This window comes from Hyaena hyaena, unplaced genomic scaffold, assembly GCF_003009895.1.
Source record: "Hyaena hyaena isolate Hyena2069 unplaced genomic scaffold, ASM300989v1 scaffold_861, whole genome shotgun sequence".
NCBI classification, from domain to species: domain Eukaryota; kingdom Metazoa; phylum Chordata; class Mammalia; order Carnivora; family Hyaenidae; genus Hyaena; species Hyaena hyaena.
The window spans coordinates 811,352-834,210 of NW_024081488.1; the positions used below are offsets into that span (position 1 = coordinate 811,352).

Sequence of the window (22,859 nt, forward strand, 5' to 3'; positions counted from 1 at the left end):
TAATGCTTGGTTTTTGAATTTTCAAATAACATTACATTCTGTTTGTATCAAAATATCAGACTAAGAGATAATACCTTCAGGTTCCTGACAGTTGCATCACTTAGTCATCATGTAGGTACTTACGGATTTTTTTCTTTCCCATAGTGCTTCTTGTTTTGATCAGTATTACTTGTATATGAAAACAAATTGACAAAATTCTAAGCTTTATGTTTATTTTATTTTATCCATACTACTACCTGTTAAGTATGTATCTATTTAGACAAATTCCCTTCTCTGTGTCCCAGCTTCCTTTCAGTAAAATAAAAGACTTTGAATAATAGCCTGTTGAGCTTCTGTTTGTTGCTGTCACTCTATGTTTATGTACTCACGATAGGGATGATATTATCCCCAAGGATGTGACAATTGTTTTGGGGGATGGTGGCATCTTAGATATGGTAATAGTGTGTGGCCTTCCAAAGGGTCATCCTATATAAACAGATATGCAATAAACCATGGTCTTAAGAATCCATGAAAGGAAAGAAGTGATTAAGAACAGTATATTTAGAAAGGTTCCTTAGGAAGTGATCATTAACAACAACAACAACAGCAACAACAAAGTTTAGAAACACTGCTCCGTGCATTTATGCACCTTATTCCATGGGTCTGGGCTAAAATCAGTTTTATAACTTGTTTTAATCCTTTTTTCACTGACACCACCTAATCCTATAATCACCATATAATGTAGGTTGTGCATATAGGTGTTTACAGTGATTCTTTTCTGTCCACTGTTTGGTTGCATGTATACGTTCTTTATTGCTTTCTGGCCTATATTTCTAGGTCATTATTTCCAAGGAAGGACTTGAACCTTAAATAAAATTTCCCTCAGGAATAAATTTATACAATGTAGGGGAAAAAATTTCTAGCTTGAAAATAAGTATTCTCTTTATGCTGAGAATTACTGGCTTTGTTAGTTCTGAATTATAAGGCATGATTTTTAAATGGGGCAAAATATTCTAACATAATTCAATTTTCTACCCAAATAAATATTTAGGAAACGTTCTTCTACTTTTAAATATTAGATACAAAGTATACCACTACAAAGAGTGCTCTTTCTTATCATATTTGAATACAACATTTTAGAAACACATTTGTGTTTGTTTAAGTATATCTACTATAGATTTTTAAAATTTCCCTCTACTTTTTATGAAGAAAATTTTAAAAAAGAAAGCAAAGTAAATGTAAGCAAAGTGGTCCAGGATAATAACAGACCTGTCATCAAAATGCAATCAGTTTTCAAAAATGCTTACAGAACTCTACTCTTGAGGATTTTATACTTTACAGCAGAGAAACAGGTTAAGTATTCAGATTACAGTTATTACCAGCTGGTTCCCAAAAGTCTGAGAAAGTAGATAAGCCTGCCATGCCTTTTTACAGTTTCACTGACCAAAAGGCAATTTCCAGCAAAAACCAAATTTATCAGTGGTTAATACAGGTAACCTTTTCTAAATTGTAATAAATAAAAATGTCTAAGGCAGTCAACTAAGTGGATTATTAAATTAACGTCCCACTATATTGTGATGATTTTTTGCACACACCCATTCACATGCAAGCATGAGTACAAAATACCCAGTATGGATATATAACGAGTGTGCTAGGCTGAATAATGGCCCCCCAAAGATGTATATGTTATAACCCCCTGAACCTCTGATTATATTACATGACAAGGGGGAATTAAGGTTGCGGATGAAACTGAGGTTGTTAGTTAACTGAACTTAAAATGAGAATATCCTGGATTATTCAGTGGGCCCAGTGAAATCACAAGGGTTCATAGATGGGGAAAAAGGAGAGAGAAGAGTTAGAACTTGTGAGATTGCATCATTGTACATTTGAAGATGTACAAGTGCCCAAAGCCAAGGAATGAGAGCAGCTTCCAGCAGCCAGAAAAGGCAAGGCAATGGATCTGTATTCTCTCCTAGAGCCTCCAGAAAGGAACACAACCCTGGCAATTTGATTTTAGCCCAGTGAGGCCATTTCCGATTTCTAAGCTCCAGAAATAATATAATGTATTATTTTTAAGTGGCTACATTTGTGGTAATTTCCTAGCAGCGGCAGGAAACAAATAGAATGAAATAAAATATTCAAATACTTATATTACCAAGGCCAAATGAATTACAAAAATACCAAAAATTTCTTATGCCTTTAAAAACATTATTTCTGTAGACAGGTAGGTAGAACAGCAGAAGAGTTCAGAAGGTCTCTGGAAAGAACCTACTTGATTTTAGACTCTAGGTTTTTCATATTCTAAGTGGGTAACCTTAACAAATTGCTAAATATCTGTGGCTCCATTTTCTCAATTTTATAGAGGATGAAATAATAATGTCACCTCAAAATTAGACCAAATAAATACATCTGCTATTACAATCAATAGTACCTGGGACAGAGTAAGTCCTTATTATTTTTTACAGTATTTTATTATTTTTACAATATTTATTTGCTATTTGTGCTATTATTATTCTGAGAGACAACACTGTAGCATCCAGTTTAGGTTTTATGTGATATCTTACATAACCACAATTCTTTTGGCTTCAGTGTTATACTTGAAAGAACTGGTAGAAATTTTTAACCTTGGATTATGTTTTATAGATAGGTGAAGTTCTTTTTAAGGGATGTTTAAATCTTTTTAATGTTATGCATTGCTATATATGCATGTATATTTTATGTGTTGCTATATGTACTGAAGACTTAAAATTTACTAATTATCTGCTATTAAGTGTTACGTTTTGGTTAAATAAGGCTATTTTGAAAATGAAGGTGTTTACTTTGGGGTGCATTTGTTTGTGTAAAGAAGACAGTTTACACATAAAATAAACTTCTTTTTGTCCTCTCCTTTTAGGGAAGTGTTGATGTTAGCGATTTTTAAACAGTGAAACATCCGTTTCCCTTAATATATTTATACCACCCCAAATTCACTTATATCAGACAACCTCAAGGAAAGAGGAACATATTGTACATTGCTCAAAGCTACACAAAACCACTGAGATGTAAAAAATTATCTAATGACAGTTTTTATTTTAAAAATGAAATTACTTTTATGTAGAGAAAAAAACCCAAGCACTGCAAAATCTTAGGCTCTTTTTCTCTCCATTTATGTAAAATGAATTTATATTAAATGTTCCCAGCTTCATCTGGTTCTTTGAAGTCTTTTTTTATTGTACATGATGGAAAGATGTTTTGTTGTTATAGCCACATCAAACAGTAAAAGGTGATACTCTGATAGACTCAGCAACTCATGGGCCTGGGAGGATTTTTTGAAAGTCATCAAACCCATACACACTCAGCTCAAATTTGACAATATATTGAAGAGACCATTAAAATTTAAATCATTTTTCATGTTCAGGATGGTACAGATCTCATGTATTTATGCTATGACATAAGCCCTTTTAGTTCATCTATTTATGGTAGAAGTTAAAAATACTTGATTGTTGTTTTGCTTTGTTTCCACGATAAAATTTCACGGGCTTGAAGATTATGTTGAAGCTTATCTTTCCCTGTTCTTCTAACTAGGTAAGAAGGTTACTGTTCTTTTATGTTCCTCTGGTTACTGTGTCCAATATCTGGTCTTTCTCAACATGGCCTTGAAGTTTACTCCAAGTTTCTAAAGAATATTGACTAAAGAATATTGACTACAATTTCCTTAATTTATTTTATTTTTTTACATTTTTAACGTTTATTTCTTTTTGAAGGACAGAGAGACAGAGTGTGAGCAGCAGACAGGCAGAGAGAGAGAGAGAGAGAGAGAGAGAGAGAGACGGTGAGAGAGAGAGACAGAATCTGAAGCAGGCTCCAGGCTCTGAGCTGTCAGCACAGAGCCTGACGCGAGGCTCCAATTCACGAACATGAGAACATGACCTGAGCCAAAATCAGCAACTTAACCAACTGAGCCACCCACGTAGCCCCCTTACTTTATCATAAAGGCAAAACATTTACCTTGTATTTTCACCAGATATCACTGCTTTACAATGAATATGATAAATCAATCTCTTTTTCACTGAATGCATCTGGCATTCATTCAACAGCCAAGCCTGATAAAAACTATGATCTAATGAAGATGAGAAAAGGAAAAGTTTCTGTTTTCTTTAGACTGATCAGTCTAGTCAAAGTACAACTGAAATGTTCATTTATAAAAGGAGTAATACTTCTTTGCTTATTATTAGAAATTGATTAATCCACAGCTGAGTTTTTCTATGCTTGAATTTCCTTGGGAGATTTTTTAAAGCAAAGTTGATTTTAAAGGTAAAAAATGTAAAAACTAATTTGAGGGATCAAGAGAGCATAGATGAATTATCACTTTGAAAATATTGCAGTATTAGAGCAGCTGGGTAGCTCAGTAGGTTAAGTTTCTAACTCTTGATTTCAGCTCAGGTGATGAGTTCACGTTTTGTGAGATCCAGCCCCACTTCGGGCTCCAAGCTGACAATCCAGAGCCTGCTTGGGATTCTCTTCCTCCTTCTCTCTCAGCCCTCTCCCTGCTTGCATGCACATAGTCCCTGTCTCTCAAAATAAATAAATAAACTTTAAAAAAAAAAAGAAAAAGAAAAAGCTGCAGAATTATCTCAGAAGACAAGATATGACAATGTTCTTTCAAAATAAAAATACAAGCATTGCCATTCAGGCAATCTTAGAATAGAAAATATGAAGTGGGCAGAGGGTAAGGCAGGAAACACTGAAAGAAATGTGTTAAAACCTCTTCTGTGTCCTGAACACTGTCTAGAAATCACTGAAATCACTGTCTTTTTTTTTTTTTTAAATATTTTTATTTATTTCTAGGAGAGAGAGAGACAGCATGAGCAGGGGAGGGTCAGAGATAGAGGGAGACACAGACTCAGAAACAGGCTCCAGGCTCTGAGCAGGCAGTCAGCACAGAGCCCGAAGCGGGGCTCGAACCCACGAACCGCGAGATCATGACCTAAGCGAAAGTCGGACGCTCAACCGACTAAGCCACCCAGGCGCCCCTGAAATCACTGTCTTCTAAAAGAAATGATATCAATGCAGCTTTAATGTGGATGTATATGCTGTCATTTTTAAAAAAGAGACTCATGACTGAAATTAAAAACATAGGGACATGGTTAAGTAGCAAATAATCTATTAGTATTTCTCATTTTGTTGTCCAGTTTGAAAACCATGGCATTAAAAACTAACACATATGTGTGCTTCTGTGTGTAGTGTGATGTATTATATATATATATATGTATTTTTTTTACTAAAGTCAAGTTTGACAATTGTCATGAAACTCATAATATTCTCTTTTATTCAGGATAATAAAAAAGAGTGTCTTTTAATATTCATTTTATGAATGTGATTGAGGATTTCATATGCTTGAGAGCATCCTTCAGTGATTTTGACTTTTATAGCAAGGTGGTAAGGACATCTAACAATAATTCATTTGGACGCCATGGAAAATCGGCAATAAAATAAAAAATTATTGTAAAATGCTTTAATAAGAATTATTATAAAATAACTACAAACTAAGATTGCCTTAGGCAGTATTCTCCTTAAATTGATTAAAATTTTAGTTAATGCCAAATAGGCACTAATACATGCTTAAATTTACCATCCCTAAAGTGGGAAACTAAATTACTATCTGTAAATTGTGAACATCTACTGGTCAATTCATTTTAAAAGGCCTTATTTTTGTAGATTTTTAGGAAAAACAATAATATAACACTGAGTATCAACATATTCAATATATTATATTATGGACAAAAATATCTATTGTATTATGTCAAAATAAATGTCAAATACTACTTCCTAGTGTTTTTTCTCCAAAAAAATCCTTGGGAAATTATGTACCCTTATATTTCATAATATTATATTTCTCTTAAATGGTTTACATGCTAAATGGCTTTGGAAATAAGAATAAACCCTTTATTACTATTCCCTATCTTCCACGTTGCAAATATGTTTACTCTGAGTGTGTGCAAGGAAGAAGAAAATATCTAAATCGGCCTCTCAGCTATATCTGAAAAAGTTCAAGTGTGTCAGTTCCAAACGGCCTGTAAATTGTTAGGACTCCAACCCTTCTCAGGGTGTAGCGACACAAAGCTTTAATAAAAGTAAAGAGTAGAGTACATCAGGAGAAAGAAGGAACGTACTATCACAGAGGGTCTTACACCTCCAGGTACAGCCTCATTCATTCTCCATTGCAGACATCTTTTGCCATTAGATTATAAATCAGCAAGACATGTGAAAGGCATCTTGTTTTCAATGTTGTCCAGTCAAAAGTTAAGATAATTATTTTTTTGAGTTTATTTATTTATTTATTTTAAGAGAGAGAGAGAACCAGCAGGGGAGGGACAGAGAAAGAGAGAAAGATAGAGATTCTGAAGCAGGCTCTGTGCTGACAGCAGAGAGCCTGATGCAGGGCTTGAACTCATTAACCATGAGAGCATGACCTGAGATGACGTTGGATGTTCAACCAACTGGGCCATCCAGGAGCCCAGAGAAATTTTTTTTTTTACCTTTCGTAGTAAAAGGCAGGCTGTACAGGTTGAACCAAGGAAAAGCTATCAATCCATTTCTAAACAATGTGGACAATTTGGCACTGGGCACATAAGTGGGTTTCAAATTGTAAATCGCATTTTATCAATAACTAACACATCTTCATTCTTAGCCAATGTCTGTCCCAGATTTCTAGGTATCAGTTCTCTCAAGTTTATTGTTGAAAGAGCTAGAAATGGTAACCATCCACTGACACTTAGCCCTGAATCTTCTAGTGGAACACACAACCTCATAGAACAGAAGCCTGATATTTACATTCGGTTAGAATTAAACAGGCCTATATACACTTGGGATTCTTTTGGTAGAGTGACAAATATTTGCAAAGAGTGAGGGGTTTTGTGCTTTTTCCATTCTTTCGGGACACTGAGTGATCACATATTAATTTCAGACATGGACAAAGAAGCAAAAAAAAGGAAAGAAGCAAAGGAGAGGAAAGTAGAAGAGAGAGGGAGAGAGAAGTGGAGATGGAAAGAAACAGGGAAAGGAGAAGAGGAAGAAAAACACCTAACATGCAAAATTGTAAACACAAAAGATTTTTGTCTTTTGGCAATCTCCCCAAACACATCCATGTCAAAATGAGAAAGAATCTCATAAATTCAAGAATGATTTACTAAAGGTAGAGATATGAATTATCAGAAAAATGCAAGGATAGTTTTCACTGGGGTTCAAACAATAGCAGGAATCTCAGTTAACAATAGTACTCAGCTCTGCTGTGTAGATCTTCCAGTTTCACAGGAAGTGAAACTGTTTATACACATACTTACTAAATAGACAATTCGTGTGTGTGTGTGTGTGTGTGTGTGTGTGTGTGTGTCAGGGGAGGGTGGTTTACAAATTTTAGAACTCATTAGTCTAATTGGATTTTTTAATGTTATTTTATTTTTTTAAGTTGATTTATTTTGAGAGCAAGAGAGAGCCTATGACTGCATAAGCAGGGAAGGGGCAAAGAGGGAGAAGGCGAAAAAGATTCCCAAGCAAGCTCTCCACTGTCAGCACAGAGCCTGACGTGGGGCTCAATCTTAAGAACTGTAAGATCATGACCCGAGCTGAAATCAAGACTTGGATGCTAAACCAGCGGAGACACGAGGTGCCCCCTAATTGGATTCTAAATCTTATCAAAGAGAAAAATATCATAGGCAAAATCATGGTATCAAGAAACAAAATATTTGCTAATTGTAAATGAATAATCTCTACAGCAATTATTTAAACCTAGTAGAGAACATATCTTACCAGGCCCTGTCAATGGCTTCTCACTTCTCCATTTTTCATGACCTTATTCCAAATAACACCATGTGCTTCCAGCATAAAGCCATTTGTCTCCTATTTTCAAAAACTGGAACCTTATGTGTTCTTGATATCAACTTCAGAGACAAAGAAATGCACTTACTGTGGCTGGTTTTCTGGGTCAGAGTCTATAGAATTCCTTGAGAAAAAGCTGAAAAGAAAATATGTTTACTCCAAGACTAGGAAACATGGAACTCTATAAAATTCACTTTTGTTTCTTAGTTCAATGAAAACATCTTCTTCATCATCTTGAGACATATGCGTCATCACATGACAGTCCTGCTGTGGGGCAACCATACACATTTGCTCCGGGAAATGGCTCAGCCTGATATGTATCTCGTATCAAGTGATTTTCACAAAAGTTGGATTAAGTGATGTGAATTATCACTCTTAATTAAAAGCACCTCATTATAGAACAGAAGTATCGTGTTCATCACTCATTCAGTATAGACATCTTCCTTAAATTCCTTTCTAAAAGATACATTCAAAGTATGAAAAGAAATCAGAGAGCTGGCATTTTCAAGTAGGTGCTTGTTACAATGCTATTCCTTCTTCTCTGGGCTTTCTTAAGTCCGGTTTACTATTTCTCCCTCTAAGTGTTTTGAGAGCTTATCATCTCTTTTATTTCCCACTTCCTGTTATTAGTTATCAACACGGAGGAGGGGGAAGAACATAACATTTAATTACCCTGCTTCTGGGTGTTGTAGATCTTGAGGAAAGAATCCCAGTCTCCTTCAGCTATCTCACAGTGGAGTGGCTAAGATGACTAAAGAATCCTACAAATAAGATCTTCTCCATTGTCTGCTATATTCAGGGTTAAATTATCTTGGATAACTCTGGCAATTCACAATTTCTATTCCTGGCAGAAATTGGTAGTAAATTGGTAGTAAATCTTAACAGATGTTCTTATGAATTTCAGCCATCAAGTGGCCCAAATGGGTGTATCTGCCTGAATCCTGATGTCAAGAGGCTGCAGAGCATGAGAAGCAAAGTTGCCAAAAAAAGAAAAAAGAAAGAAAAAAAAAAAGAAAAAGAAACTTCAAGGGTTCAATGAGATTTTCAATAAATATGAATTCAATGTTTACACTAAGACATCCTAAGGAAGGAAGGGCATATTATCAGATATTATGTTTCTTAGTTGTTTGTTCATTTGCCCATTCAACAAATATTTTATTTTGGTGCTTCCTTTGTGGCAGGCACTCCCCTAGGCAGTGGACATACAGTGTCCTCATGGAGCTTACATTCTAGTGGTGGGAGACATTCAATTAAAATAATGCATGTAAAAATAAACATTATGTTAATTATTGTTGAAAAATAAAGTAGAGCAGAGGAATAGAAAGGACTGAGATGAAAGATTATTAGTTATTGATCGAGAAAGGCCCTTTTGAGCCTAAAATTAACAAAATATCTGGACAGTGGGAACCCAGATTTGTGTTTTGGGGAGAGAAGAGTATTCAGAGAGAAGGAACCACAAGACAGCTTTGTTTAGCCCTAAAGCTTCAATTTCCCCGGCATCACTGCTGCCTGAGCCAGCAATAATATAACAACCAATAAAAGCTTGACAGAGTTGTTCACGGAAGATTTGCAGTTTTCTCCATTTTAAATATTTAAAATGGGTTTAATATAACAATTAAATTTTAAAACTGTTATTGTGAAGCAATGTAAATCTTCAAAAAAGTAAGCATAATATGCCAACATCCATATGCACTCCACCAATACTTAAATTTAATCTTTCTTTAAATTTATTATTTTGAGAGAGAGAGAATGAGACAGAGAGCAAGCATGCCTAAGTCAGGGATGGGCACAGAGACAGGGAAAGAGAGAGAATCTCAAGCAGGCTCTATGCTGTTAGTGCAGAGTCCAACTTGAGGCTTGAACCCACAAACTGTGAGATCATGACCTGAGCCCAAATTGGACTCTCAACCGACTGAGCCACACTGATGCCCCTTTAATTTAATCTTAAACTTTGGCCACATTTTCCAAAATTCTTTTAAGGAAGTCAAGCATCTGTAGGAGCTTGGACAACACTGACTCCATCTTTGGCCCTCCATCTTGCTGATGCCCAAAGACCTCCCATCGAGCTATGAGTTCTAGGCTCCCTTGGGGTTAATTCAAACCCTGACCAGAATGAAGAAAGGCTTGTTCTGCTTTTTCCTAAAGTGAAAACATAGAAGTCTCCACTTTAGAGAGCTAGGAGAGATAACTGGCACACAAATGGCCCTTCTTTAGCTAACTACCCTGTGGCCTCACCACCGTGCCCCTCTCTTTATAGAAGCTGGGAATTAAGGTCCAGACATGGTGAAGAATAGCTTTGGAGAATGGAGGCAGAGAATGGCCACCTACCACCTGGATTATCAGCCCTGCTTCCCCTCTGTCCGTAAGTTACCTTGAATAAAACTCTGTGTAAACAGTATGTTGTGGCTTGTGTTGTACTTTGGTTTCAAAGAACCTTCTCAGTCTGGAGAATACTGACCTTCCTCCACCTTCTAAGAAGCATCACAGAGACAATAAAGGCACTTGTGTACCTGTATTGTTTAGGGTTTATTGTCGGAAATAACAGAAAATGGTATGAGGATGTTGTATGATAGTATGAGGATAGTATGAGCCAAATTGCTGGCTGATACTGGCATGGACAATACTAACATGGTTATGAGCAGTGAATAGAAAATATCCCATCTAGCATCATCATGAAAAAAGTCCCCACAGTGAAAAGCCAAAGTATCAAGGAGGGAACACTATAAAAAAGAGCTTCAAGTATCTAGAAAGTCAACTTGCTACAGAGGTAATCCACAAAAGCACAGGTCTAGCAAGGAGCAAAGACTACAAATGTTGCCATATTCTCTGACGATTGGATGAGATATAAACACACAAAGTGATCCTTAGATAAACAAAATGGTGCTCAGGCAGGAAACAGTGTAGAGGCCACAGAGATCCCCTGGAAGAAATGTCCAGCCAGCACCTACACGAATATATAGAAGAGGACTGAGTTGATAGGGAGTATACAAACTTCTTCCAATGAAGATACCAAGTAGAAATAAGGAAGATATATCTTGCCGGCAATATACAGAACCAATGTTTGCTGCCTTAATTGATACGTAGCAGGTGAACAGAATGCAAAAGATGGCAATCCCACTGTTATCTCAGAATAGAGCTATAGCTCAGGAGATATATTCGGATACTATAGTCATTATGGAAAGAGCAAGAAGCCCAGCCCCAACATCCTTGAGCTATTTGGAGTGCTAATACTTGATGGCAGGGAAGGAAAAGATAGGCCAGAGACATACATTCTGAATGCGGATTCTAATGTGGATAAAATGAAGTGTCTGGTAAATTGCAGCAGAAATAATCATGAAGGCTGGGTCAATTGTCCCTCCAATGATTTGTTCCAAACAGTTCCAGTCCTGGCCATCAAATCAGTTACAGAAATTCTAAAACCCCTCTTCAGCCAGGAACTGGGTAGTCCAATAATTAAAGCACAGATAAAATTTCTGGATAGCATTTTTAACTCTCAGGACAGCAAAGACACAGGTGAAGAAAGAGAACAGTGACCATGGACAGGATGTAAAGCCACACAGGCATGTTCTACTTATTACAGGATAGCTGCAAAAATCTCAGCTAAGTCCCTTTGACATCAAGAGTTGGCAACTCAGGTAAACAGTTGTACAGCGTTCTTCAAAAATCTGCTCCTTTGGAAGAGAATTTTTGAAAATATATTACTGATTCATTTTTAATGGTAAAGTATACTTAATTGGGTAAAGTTACATGATAAATAAAAGGCTTAATTAATAAAATGGAGAAGAAAACAGTTGGGGAAATTATGGATGGAATGAAATACTTTCCACACACTCTCTAGCCTTGTATCAGTCTGCAAACATACAGCCCACCAACCCACAGAGAATCAGAAAATTGGATTGTCTAGCTTCCTTAGAGAACATAGGCCTAAAGAACCAATGTAATAGCACTTTCTAACTCAACTTTGGCTCTTTACTTTTCTTACCTAATGCTTTCAAAACATTCAGCCTGTGTTTTTTAATCTAGAGCAGTGATGTTATTAAAAATTTAAATCTAATTGTCATAAGACTACTTTACCTAGTTGGGGTTTCATATGTTCTTAATATATGATCAGAATGCAGAATTTGGAGTTGCCTCTCGTTTGTTGCTATAATTAGACATGAACAGGGTTGCTCAACTTTAATGTGCATATAAATTACATGGGGATCTTGTTAAAATGCAGATTCTGTTTCAATAGGATTGAAGGTAAACTAGGTCTAAGATTCTGCAGCTCCAACAATTTCTCAGGTGCTGCTGATGCTGCCATTGCGGCAAGGATTATTTCTCGAAGAGCAAGGATTTACACTTCACTTTTACCATTCCAGTTCCAGCCTTGTCCACCTGATACCCTTCAATTTACTAAGTGAAGTCAGGCCTGGAGACAATGTCAGAAACAGATGAGAGATTACAATCATCTTTAAATAAACATTATCTTATACCCTAAAGAAATTGAAGAATTTTACCCAAACTATGGTTTCCTTGCAGGCAAGTTGTTAGATCTGCGAAGATGTAAATAGGTTATCCTTTACATGCCATAAGCTTGTCTTAAACACTTTGTAATATTTTTTTAATTAACATGGAGCAAGAAATAGGCTTCTGGAAGTTAAGAAGCACAAAACAATAAGGAAGTAAACCCTTTTGTTGAAAAGCTCCAATTCCCATGTTAACATCTCATTCACAGCCTAATCGTAACCCAATTAAGAAAATTAAGATAAGTAGAAACAGCTGGAACAGAAGGCACTTGGAGTGAAGTATACCCTTTGCACTCATTATTCGATGGAGAACATTACCCAACTCTACACACAGTGCGTGATATTTAATACGATTGGGCTAATTTATATCTGAAAAGAATAAGAGCACCTATGTAAAGAAATGAATCGACATATTACCTCTGATTCTGTAAACACTCCATTATTTGATTTTTCAAGTATAACCATGTGATAAGCCTCAGTAATGTTGTTAGTCTGCCTAATGCATATCTCACAGGGCTGTTGAGAGGATTAAGTGAAATAATTCAGGTAAAACCCTTGGATTGTGTCTGGTCTATGCAACCACGCAGTAAATACTAGCTATTTTTCTATTTTGGGACCCAGCACTTTGATTATTATGAATCATGATCTCTCTTCAAGATCAGCTCCTAGACAAGTTTTACAGTGTAATTCATAGATTGTCTAGTATGTATACGCAGGGTATCTCACCATCCAAGCGGATCCATCTACAATTATGCTGTGGAGTTCAAAAAAACAAAATAAATGACAGGAAAAATAATACTTTTGATATGTACATCAGCAATATTAATAAAAGCTAAAATATTAATGGAGACGTAGTTTCAAATTATCTTGGTGTTTTTCCATTTTAAATGAAAATTCAAAGACATTCCATTTTCTTGTCTGAAATCATGTTTAGTTATTATCTATGGCTTCTGCATTTTGAGTGGATAGAGTAAGCAAACATGATAATGTAATGCATTAAATATATTTAAGGACTACATACTCCCATCTTCTCTACTCACACACACAAACATTAGACTACACATTTAAATATGTGTTTATGGGAATACAACCATCTGTAAAGTATCCTCAGCAGTCTGATAAATTTGAACTCTGTCTATATAATACTAACAAGACTCTTCAATTTGATAAAGACTGGAAAGCAACTCATCAGTTTCATGAGAGGAAGGGTTGGAATTAGCCAGTAGTTCACTGATCTCACTGATCAATCAGTCACCTTATGTGATCTGGCACCCTTGGGGGCAGGGGAGCCCACCAGGGTGAGATAGCTTTAAGCACTGCTCTGATTTACACTGGAATGATAATCTTTGGATGGCAGAGGCATTTCAGAGTTGAAGAGAGTTCTGAGAGCCTATAAGCAAATGAGCTACCAGCTCTATTTTGTATAGAAAATAAAAAGGAACAACAAGGAAAAAAATGTGCTCTCTGGGACATACGTAATGTGTTATATCCACAGGATAAATGGGCTAACATTCCATTTCTGATACAGCAATCTCAGATCCAGAAGAATAAAAGTAATATATTCATGACTCGGTCTCAATTTGCATTAACATAGCTAAAGGTAAAATTTTACCCCTTGTGTTTATGCTTCTCAACAATCTGGTACTTAATTTGGGGGAATTTCTATTTCCAATATCCCCAGGCAATATGCATATATAGAAATGTTCAGCTCCTTAAAAGTGTCATGGAAGCGATTCTGTGTCTCTTTCATGACTAATGGAAATATAGGAAAAAAAAGCAGTTTCTAACTAGCTAAGCTTGACAAGTTTAGATTTATACTCTGCAGCCTGATTATTTATAGCCCATTTACTTCCATACTAACTATAGAACAACCAAATAGTCAATGAAATTTGACTGTTATTTTGAAGATTTGTAACTGAATTAGTTTGCACATTTTGTTTGAATTGTTTTTTTCCCAATAAAGTTCTTATTTTTTTAAGAATCTAAAGAAAAAGAATTGAACACGCATAGTGTTAAGAAATAAATAATGGTTCTTAAGGAAGAAGAATAATTTCAAATAAAAACAGTGAATTTAAAAGTAACTAGCGCTTTTATTCTTATTTTTATTTATTTTTTTAAATTTTATTTTATTTATTTAGAGAGAGAGAGTGAGCACAAGTGAGGGAGGGGCAGACGCAAAGTGAGGTAAAGAGAAAGAATTCCAAGCCAACTCTGAGTAAGAGCCTGATGCAAGGCTCGAACTCACCAACTGTGACATAATGACCTCATCTGAAATCAATAATCTGATCTTATCCAACTGAGGCACCCAGGTGCCCCTCTCCCCCCAAATAACTGGTGCTTTTTAAAGGACTAATGTTTAACAATTAAATATACAAATTAATCAGTATTGAGATGATATAGAAATATTAGGAAAAAAGTAAAAATACAAAGTCTCTGTGAAATAGCTGTGCATAGATGCGAACTTGTAAAAATGTTCCTGGGTTCCCTGACTCCACAAATGCTCCCTTTCCTCTGCCTCCCTAGCTACCATCAGTGGTGCAGGGTCCTACCTCCAACCCAAATGCTTGTCTAGGGAGCTGGAAGCAAGTGTGGGAGTCTGCCGAAGAGGTTCAGGGTGATGAAAGAAGCTTCCACAGGTGCTGCCTTCTGTGCATGGATTGCAGGAAAAACTTAGATGTCACAGCAGCAGTGATGCATGATGAAGAGATCTACTTGCAAATCTTGCTAGGGAAAGAAGGATGGGCCAAAAGGCTATGGTTACAGTGGGAGCACTGGCACTCTCAACATGGGCAGTGGGGACAAGCTAGTGGGCATCAAACCCAAGATGTTCAACCTCACATGGCTACAGCAAAATTACAAATGTCTGACAACTTCTTTTTTCAAATTTTTAAAAAATATTTATTTATTTTTGAGAGAAAGAGAAAGGGAGGGAGGGGCAGAGAGAGGGGAAGCCAAAGAATCCAAAGCAAGCTCCAGGCTCTGAGCTGTCAGCCAGAGCCCGACCTGGGGCTCAAACTCAACAACAGTGAGATCATGACCGAGCTGAAGTCAGATGCTCAACTGACTGAGCCACCCAGGCACCCCAGAAATGTCTGATGCTTCTAAATGTGCTCAGAAATACAGTTACTGAGAAGTGTTCCAGATGTGGGGATTCTGTGTACGCTGCTGAGAAGGTAACTGGAGCTGGAAAACCCTAGCATGAAAACTGTTTCCTAAAGTGTGGAAAGAATGTTTAATCAACAACTCTAAGAAAGAAGACGAAACTTATTGTAAAGGATACCATGCAAAGAATTTTAGGCCCAAGAGATAGGCTCTGGCCAAGGAGCAGAGCCCTTACACGCTCACCAAAGGTGTAAACCCAGAACTGAGATCATGCACTGAGAATCTCTACATAATCTAACCACCGTGAAATTTTAGGAGTGCTTGAGTACTATCACCCCACTCGTGCTAGGCTGACTGAGCAGCAGGAGGAGAACACTGCATCCTTTTGCCTTATTCATCAGTATCTTCAAGAACCATTTCTTTTACATTAAAAAAGAAATACATTTACTTATTTTTGAGAGACAGAGAAAGACAGAGTGTGAGTGGGGGAGGGGCAGAGAGAGAAGGAGACACAGAATCCGAAGCAGGCTCCAGGCTCCGAGCTGTCAGCACAGAGCCTGACGTGGGGCTCTAGCTCACAAACCATGAGATCATGACCTGAGCTGAAGTCAGACATTTAACTGACTGAGCCAACCAGGCACCACCATTTCTTTTACATCTTAAAGTTCAGCTTGAAAATAAAAAGCATCCCTATGTAATATTTACAATTCAAATATAATATTTCGAAAGCATTTCAGTTAATATTAAGGAAATACAATATTCCATTAAGTCTCACCCTTATTTGTGTTGTTTTGTAATTGGGACAGGAGCCTTTTTCATTAAAACTTTTAACATCATTTTATGGCTTAATTTTCCTATCCATCTTCTCAAATACAGGTAGGCTGTAAAATGCACCCAAAAAAGTCTACAGATTTTCTGAGATATCAAAAGCTGAGTTTGGGATGCCTGGGTGGCTCAGTCAGTTAAGCAGTCAGTTAAGCGTCTGACTTCAGCTCAGGTCATGATCTCACAGTTCGTGGTCGAGCCCCACGTCGGGCTCTGTGCTGACAGCTAGTTTAGAGCCTGGAGCCTGTCTTTGGATTCTGTGTCTCCCTCTCTCTCTGACCCTCCCCTGATCATGCTGTCTCTATCTCTCTCTCAAAAATAAATAAAACATTAAAAAAAAAAAAAGCTGAGTTTGTCACTGTAATTGTCATAGGTGACAGAAAGGAGCAGAGTGGATAACACAGAGATTTCCAGGAAGCATATGCTTTTTAAGAAAAGTAGAATTTGATTCTTACCAATATGTGCTTGATACATCCTTTATACTCTAATCCACTGAAAACACCACCAGTGCTGTTCATTGTCTCCAATGTGTACTTAAAAACCTACGCTTTGAACAGATTTCTCTGTTGATTTGCTCAAACCCAAGTGATTAATTTTGTGTTTTCTCCCCCAGTTATGGACTTTGAAATCTGTTTGTCCCTTTACCTATGATTCCCCTCTTTATTTGGAACACTCTCTCCCTTCTATTCTTCTAATTAGCTCCTTTTCCTTTTTTGAGACCCAGTTTTGATCTCACTTCACCTAAGTCAGGAAGGCTGTTATATTGCAGTAACAAATAATCCCCAAACTTCATGGATAAAAACATCAAATGATTAGTTTTCATACATGTCATATGTTTGATGTAGGCTGGCAGGAGGTTCTGTTAATTTCAGGCCCTCAAGGCTGGCAGAATCGTATCTCACCCTTTCAGGATTGAGATATGGCTAAATTAATAGGGAAGGAAATGCAATACAGCATGCAATACCGGCTCTTTAGGCTTCCACGCAAAAGACAACAGATCACCTCTGCGCATATTTCATATGCTGAAGCCAGTCACCTGAACACACCTGACTCAAACGGGAGTATTAAGACTACAATCCAACTGTGCTCAGTGGAAGAACCAGGCATTTGTGACTAGCGCTTTGTCATCAGGGGGATAAAAACGGCTTCATATTTACCCATATCAGCACTGACTTTGCAGCTTTTAGATTTTAAAGGTATATCCTGAGTACCTATTCTATGTCTAACAATTTCTTTTTTTTCTAAATTTGTTTATTTATTTTGAAAGAGAGAGAGAGAGAGAGAGAGAAAGCACATGCACACATGCAGGTGAGTGAGCAGGGAAGGTCCTGAAAGAAAGGGAGAGAGAGAGAGACTCTCAGGCAGGCTCCAAGCTCAGTGCGGAGCCCAGCACAGGGCTTGATCTCACCAACTGTGAAATCATGATCAGAGCTTTTATCAAAAGTCTGATGCTTAAGGAAATGAGTCACCCAGGCTCCCGTAGGTCTAACAATTTCTAAGTTATTTTTTACTAAATAAGTATAACATATAATCTTTGCTTTTGAGGAGAACAGAAAATCAACCTTCAACCTTAAATTAATTAAGCATTCCATCTCTAACTTGCAAAACCAGAACATGCCTTTGAGGTGATTTTGTTTCTTTCCTTTTTAAACTTTGAGGGAAAACATTTGGCAAATAGTGAGCTCTCATAGTCAAGGGTAGAACAGCGTTAAAAATAAGACATAAAAGTGAGCACAGGGTGAGGAAACGTCCATTGCCTAGCTAATTAGCTTACCATTTTCTAAGGCAGGGATATATTTCAGATAAATTGAAACTCTTGCTACAATATTGAGAAGGAACCTAAATTTTCACACGAGAAAACCAATAAGGAGATTCCAGGAAGAATTACCATTTTATTTTTGACTATGGCCTAGAAAACACTGAGATTCCCCATAAGAGGGAAACACTCTCTTCTCTCCCCAAATGCAGGAGATGGTGGAGATGTTAATGACAGACCTCATTATGCACCAAGGGAACAGGAACATCTGCACACAGGCAAAGATCCCAAAGGCTGAATGACAACTCTCCTTTAGCAGATAGTTCTTGGAAGGGAAAAACCAGTTTCTGTTATAGCTTGTCACTGCTTCTCTAATGAACGTTGCCTGGATCTGACTAGCAATCCCTCACCCACCGCCACACCTGCCCCCAAACTGTACCCACATAAGGTTATAGAATAGTGCGACGGAGAACTTCTGTCTTTTGTGCTAGGGCCATGTCTGTGCCCAGGGTACAGACCCTTTCTTCCTGGGCGCTAGTCATATGATCACATGATTTTTCTTGGGCTTCTCACTGCATTTGTTTGCAATTCATTTTGTGTTTTATTATCTTGCATTAGTTCCACGAAAGCTTATAGTGTCTGTAGGTTTTTACCTAACTTAATCTTCCTGCTCACTTCCTTAACTATATGAGAAATGCTCTGAGGTTAATGGAGCTACCTGGACATATGGCAAAATCACTTTGCAGAAGTATAAATGATGAGTCTCAAGGAAGTAAAATCACATTTTCGTTTGCATGCCAAGGAAGAGCGTCCTGAACTCTTCTTTGACACAGTATAAAATCAAATTTTAAAACTGTAAATTAATCAAGTCAAGATACTGTATTGATTCTTATCTACTGCAATTCCTTTAGCACCTTCAGCACTGTGGATTCTTTAGTAAATATTAGCTCATTCCGTGAATGAGAATAATAAAGTCGAGATAATTTGGCAAAACTGTAGCCAATTCAAGTTTATCCTACTGCCTAACACCTCTGTGGAGCTCGATGAAGATAGGCATTAGGATAAAACTGTGTGGTGCAGAGGTATTTCTTACCCCTATCCACTTTAGATATTTGCAGGCACTTACTTTGCAACACTTTTCAAGCACTGTGCACCATGGTGCTCTTTCCTTTACAAACAATACAAAACAAAACAAAACAAAACAAAAACGTTAGGCTACCTCTCTCTTCTATGCATTTATAAAATACAATTTATCCCATTGTCTTTTATTTTACATGGAACAAATAGAGTTATTTTAAAAATCATAGTAACACAGGAAAATTGACTAAATTTTTCATTTCTTTTGGTCTTCATCATAGGGTTTAATTAGCAAAAGACCCACTTTTTCAGAATAATAATAATACTTGTATAACCATAAAAAGCCATCCCTGTAAAAGTCAACAAAGAGGGTAGTCAATGATAAATGCTATCGTTTTGAAGACTTGTGCTCTGGTTTGAAAAATATTTCCTTTTCTTGTGATACTTGTAGAGGTAAAAACCAAGATGCTAGTATCTCTCTGAATTTTGGTAGATGTGCAAATCTGATCAGTAGAAATATAGTAACTATATTTTATTTGCTGGTACAGGTCCATACAGTTTTAGCATTTATCTTTATTTCTATTAAAAAGAGAAAGAAAAGAAAATTATTGTTTCTTACCTATCTACAATTAAGTACATATAAATATCTATATAACATACTATAGATAAAGTAGTAACAGTGTCATGGGCCTCAGCATCATGTGGAATATATAAGAAGAAGCAAATAACAGCTACCAGAGAGAGAGGAGTGCTGTGTGAGAGGAGAGAAACTCTCTAATAGGGGCTAACTATGGAATGGTGTGTGGCAAGGCTTGTCAGTGAAAGTAATTTTGAAGCTGATCTAGAGATCAAAAAGTAGTTTAATAGAGGGTTGGAGATAGAGAGTAAATGCCTGAGGGGTGTGTGTGTGTGTGTGTGTGTGTGTGTATGGTGTGGTGTGGTGTGGTTTCAGGCAGAAAGAGAAATATGAGCAGCTGAAGGGACAGAGGACAGCCACCTAGTTATGAAAGTCTTAAAAGCTATATTAAGATATTAAAATCTTATCTCTGAGTAGGACTGGCTCCATAATTTGCAGAATGAAAATATGGGGCTCTTTGTTTAAGATTAAGAATTTCAAGATGATAGAGCAGAACATTAAATCAAGTATAGTGCCCTTCTATAAGCAGGACCTTGTGCATGCTCATGTCACATGCCCATGAAGCTGGTTCCATTTAAGATTAATAGGAGACTATAAAAGATTTCAAGTATGAGAATACTGAAAGGTCACTTTAGTTTTAGAAATATCCCTCTGCTTCTATCAGAGAGTACAGCTTAGAAGGGAGCCATATTTGAAGTAGGGAAATGTGCCTGATAGCTAAAATATAATTCAGATAATAGACAATCTTGGCATAAACTATGGTAAAGGCTATAAAAATGGAGTTAATTACACAATTTTAGGATGTAAAATCTAGAATGACAATGATAAGAATTATGAGAGATTGATGGGAGAAGTAGGCAAACGCAAGAGTGGATTTCAAGACACATGTTTGAGTAGAAGGAAAATAAGAAATGGAAAATGATTAGGGCATAAAGTACTATCCTCATTTAACTGGAAATTATGGTGATCAGTTGTATATATGCTATGAAATAAAAAAGAGATATATAGGAAAGATAGAAACTAGAAGGCATTGGTATTCCTAAAAGAATTTGAATGGTGGTATTTTTGAGACAACTTACAGAGACTACACTGAGAAGAGGCTAAGGCTATGAATGAACCCAGAAAAAAACTAACATGAAAATTTTTTTCAAGAAAAATTGTGAAACAAAAGGGAGAAAGAAAGAATAGAAAAGTAAAAGAAAAACATAGGTGGAAAACTAGAAGGGTAGGTGTCATAGAAGCCAATGGATTTTTTTTTCAAGAGGTAATGTATTGTCAATGGTATAAACTGAAGGGTCAAGTAAGGTAGGAACTGAAAAGGATTTTGTGATAAAAAGAAATCAAAGAGGGATTGGTGGAGCTGGTTTCCAAGAATGTGCATGTATGTAGGGTGGTGACGAAAAAAAATGTGAGTAGACAATTGAAGAAGACTGGCCCTGAAGAGGTCAAAAGTGAGGTAATCACAAGCAGGGCTAAGAAGAAAGATAGGAATGAGCACTGGGCAGTGGTGGTAAGAAAGGATGGTAGAAAGAATGGTGGTTCCCCAAAGATGTTTATATCCTAATCCTGAAACCTGTGACTATATCACCTTAAACAGCAAAAGAGTCTTTGAGGATGTGATTTTTTTTAATGTTTTTTTTTTAATTTTTATTTATTTATTTATTTTTTATTTCTAGGAGAGAGAGAGAGAGACAGCGTGAGCAGGGGAAGGTCAGAGAGAGAGGGAGTCACAGACTGAAACAGGCTCCAGGCTCTGAGCTGGCAGTCAGCACAGAGCCCGACGCGGGGCCCGAACGCATGAACCACGAGATCATGACCTAAGCGAAAGTCGGACGCTTAACCGACTAAGCCACCCAGGCGCCCCGAGGATGTGATTAAGTTTACTCTCTTGAGATGTAAAGATACTCCTAGATTATCTGGGGAGGGGGCTCAATATAATCATAAGGGTTCTTATAAGAGGAAGCCAGGAATGCCAAAGCCAGAGCAGAAGATGTGGGGATAAAAGCAGAGATTGGAATCAGATGATTGCTGACCGAGGGCCACAAGCAAAGAAATCCAGGAAGCCTCTAGAATTTGGAAAAGGCAAGGAAACAGATTCTGCTGCAAATCCTCATGAGGAACAGAACTCTGTGGACACCTTGATTTCAGTCCTCTTAAGACCAATTTCAGACTTCTGAGCTCCAGAACTGTGAGATAACAAACTTGTCTTTTTTTATACCAGTAAGTATAGTGATTTGTTACAATAGCAATAAGAAAATAATGCAGAATGTATTATTAGTACCAGGTAGTGGGGGGGATGTAAAATACAAGGGAAAAGGGGAAAATAGCAGCATAGTCCTGAGAGGCAGGAGGAGATGGAATCTGAAGCCAGTCAGAAGAGTTGAACTTGGACAGGAGGAACCAGAGGGTGAGGGTGCAGAAAAGCCTGGGCTTTAAGAGGCTGGCAGTGGGTGGAGTATAACAAACAAGAAGGAAGTGGTCATGTGGGAGGTTGGTGAAGAGAAATAGAGGTTTGAAGCAACTTGAAGACTGGATTAGAAAGAAGCCTTGGAAAATGTAGAGTATTTCTAGGAAGTGTTGAAGGCCTTTGTAGAGATGGAAGTCCACCCATATAGATGAGCACACAGCTGCTTAGTTGTGTGATTTTATTTATAATTGCTCAGAAGTTCAGATTCAGAGAAGTCAGAGGGTCAGACTGACTTTTAGGTGAAGTGTCAGGGCAAATTAAATTATACTATTGGCAAGATGGTGGCTACAGGGATTGGCCATGAGTTCTAAATCCATTTGCTCTTATCTGCTGCTAAAAGAAGTTGGGACATTTGCCCCAGGATATGCAGCTAGTAGGAAAAGGTAGTATTGCACTCCAACCCCTATTCATCCTGATCTCAAAGTTTATGTTCTTAACTACTTCATCATATATCTGTCATTATATATCAGAATTGGCAGTAATTTAGCATTCAGTGGCGGATAACAAGAAAATAAAGAAGAAGGGAGCAGATCAGGATAGCCACAAACTCATTTTTGTTCCTTCAAATAATCTTGTGTTGTGTTTTAACATCAATTTAGAATTATTTCCCAATCTATAAATATAGCCATTGCTGTCTACTTAGGATGCAGT

General features: G+C 37.1%; 1 pseudogene; it reads left to right on the top strand.

Annotated features, from left to right (window-relative positions):
- Window positions 1-15,696, top strand: part of LOC120222258 — a 31,521-nt pseudogene extending 15,825 nt beyond the window's left edge.
- Window positions 15,697-22,859: the final 7,163 nt, after the last annotated feature.